The following is a 2748-nucleotide window of genomic DNA, read 5'->3' on the forward strand; positions in this document are numbered from 1 at the left end:
ATAACTTTTCATTCTATGTTTAAGTTTCTTCCTGAACAACCACCACCCAGAATAGCTGTTTTACCACGCACAGGATAAAAACAAAACACTGAAACACAGGAATTGTTTTAAATTATTAGATTTTCATTAAACAGCCAGTTTAGACACTTGCCCATTGGAACTTATTTCTGCCTCAGCCTCAATTCTTTAAGAAATGCAGGGATTTTTTTCACCAAAATAAGCATTGATCTAAGCATGTTGAACAATTAGCTGCCTTAGCTTTACTGCTACCTCTAGTCTCTGAAGAGATAGAAAGAACTAGATTAAACATAGCAAAATATGAACAGAAAACACAGTTTAGAAGTCATTTAATACTAATTGTAATTGCATAGAATTTACTTCACTTTTCAAGTTATTTTTCTGTGGTGCTCAGAAGAGTTGTTAAGTGATGGATTGGCTCCAATGCAAAACTTTTTTCTGTATAAAGGAAGAAAGGGGAATAAACAACAATCCTATGGAGGTAGGTCTTATTATCCCCAATGAACAGAAAAGAAAAATGAGGCTCAGATACGCTAAGTAACCTCCCAAAGGTCACAACAACCATGACTGTCAGTGTCATGCTAGGCACTGCAAGCTGGACCTCTTTTAAAGATTGGTAATTTTACATCGAATACTTACTTACAAAATGAATGCATTAATGTGATCAGTGACAAAATAGTTCACTGATGCAAGTCTCATAGGAAGGTTAAGGGGAACCAAGATTAAGGATTCCAGATTCATAGGCCCCTTTCATATGCAAATAATCCAGAATTTCTTGGTGTACTACTGGGGGCTGGGGAAGGAGAACAGGGATTAAGGGAGGAAGAATCTTGCTACAATTTAAAAAACAAATAAACATAGCAATTCCACTACAAGGTGTATACCTGAAAATACTGAAAACAGATATTGAGAACAAACACCTGTATACTAGTGTTCATGAACAACACTTTTCACTATAGCCAAAAGGTGGAAACAACTCAAATATTCACATACAGATGAAATGGGTAAAAAAAAAATGTAGTATCCACTACATTGGAATATTATGCAGCCATATAAAGGAATGAATTACTGATTCATGCTACAATATGGATCAACTTTGAAAATACACTAGTAAAAGTCAGTCACAAAAAATCCGTGTATGATATGATTCCTTTTATATGAAATATCTTGAATGAGTAAATCCAGAGACAGAGAGTAGATTAGTGGTTGCTGGAAGGCTGAGGGGAGGACATGGGGAGTAACTGCTTTCTTAAGTATGGGGTCCCTAGGACATGTATTTGGCCTAGTGATTAAGACACATATGTCCCATATCAGAGTGCCTGGGTTTGATAACCTGTCTCTGGCTCCTGACTCCAGTCTCCTGAAAATTCAGACCCTTGGAAGCAATCTTGATTGACCAAGTGATTGGGTTCCTGCCATCCATGTTGGAGACATCAAATAAGTTCCCTTGGCTGCAGCCATCGCTGACCTAGGTATCCAGGTCTGCAGAGACTTTCTGAAACGAGCTGAGTAGAGCACCTGCATTTGCTGACAAGAAAGTCTCATCCTCTGCAGTTAACTTCTCTCCAAGTTTCCTGACTGCTGTTAGTATCTCCACTTTCTGTAGTGGGTACAGGTCTCTCTTTCCAGCTTTCTTACCATCAGATCTCTATCCATCTCTGCTAATGGTGTCTGAAGCTGACCTGTTTCTTGCAAACAATCTGGTGACTATGGGGTTTCAAGGGCCTGGCTGATAGCAACCTGAATAGCCAGCTGCATTCCACTTAGTTCAGCTACCAAAGTCGTATTTCCAGACATAATTTTCTTTAGTGAATCATTCAATTCACTTATTTGCTCCAGAGTTTCCTTCTTGGTTTCTTCATATTCTGTATCAGTTCCTCCCTGCGTTCCTCCAGATCTTATAATTGCTGCATTAGTCTATCCAACTGTTCTTCTAAATTCTGCTTTAATTTACTTATCTCTGTCTTTCCTCTGGAAACCATTTTAATCTCTGTCTCTTAGTTTAAAGTTTAAAGAAAAGATTGTAAAATGTGCATTACAGAAATGCCAGATTACTTTCAAAGGGCCTCCAAATAGACTTCTCATTAGAATCCCTACAGACTAGAAGAGAATGGGAAGATGTAGTTCAAGTTTTAAGAGAAAAAAACTGTCACCCCAGAATGCTATACCCTGCAAAGCTCTCATTTATGAATGAAGATGAAATAAAGACCTTCCATAACAAACAGAAATTGATACAATTTTTGACCACTCATGTAGCCTTACTTTTAAAGATACTAAAGAATGTGCTACACACAGAAACAGAAAGAAAGCCATCATCATTAAAGAATATGAAAGCAGAAAATTCCCCAGTAAAAGTACAAAGGAAATCTAAAATAACCAATAGGAATATTCTTGGAAAAATGGAAGGGCCAAGACATTACTTACTAGTAGTAAATTTGAATGTAAATAGCCTCAACTCTCCAGTTAAAAGATACAGACTGGCCAAATGGATTAAAAACAAGACCCATCTACTTGCTGCCTACAAGAAACACATCTCACCAACAAAGATACATGCAGACTGAAAGTGAAAGTATGGAAAAAGATATTCCATGCTAATGGAAAGCAAAAAAGGGCAGATGTAGCCATCTTAATATTAGACAAAATAGACTTCAATACAAAAACTGTTAAAAGAGACAGAAAAGGGCAAATTTAATGTTTGAAGGATCAATTCAACAAGAAGACATGACTATT

At 37.0% G+C, this 2748-nt stretch overlaps 1 pseudogene; it reads right to left on the bottom strand.

The window, feature by feature from the left end:
- Nucleotides 1–1486: 1486 nt before the first annotated feature.
- LOC133756641 (protein LZIC-like) lies at nucleotides 1487–2003 on the bottom strand (annotated as a pseudogene).
- Between the last annotated feature and the right edge of the window lie 745 nt (nucleotides 2004–2748).

The sequence above is a fragment of the Lepus europaeus genome, chromosome 3 (genome assembly GCF_033115175.1).
Source record: "Lepus europaeus isolate LE1 chromosome 3, mLepTim1.pri, whole genome shotgun sequence".
Taxonomy (NCBI): Eukaryota; Metazoa; Chordata; class Mammalia; order Lagomorpha; family Leporidae; genus Lepus; species Lepus europaeus.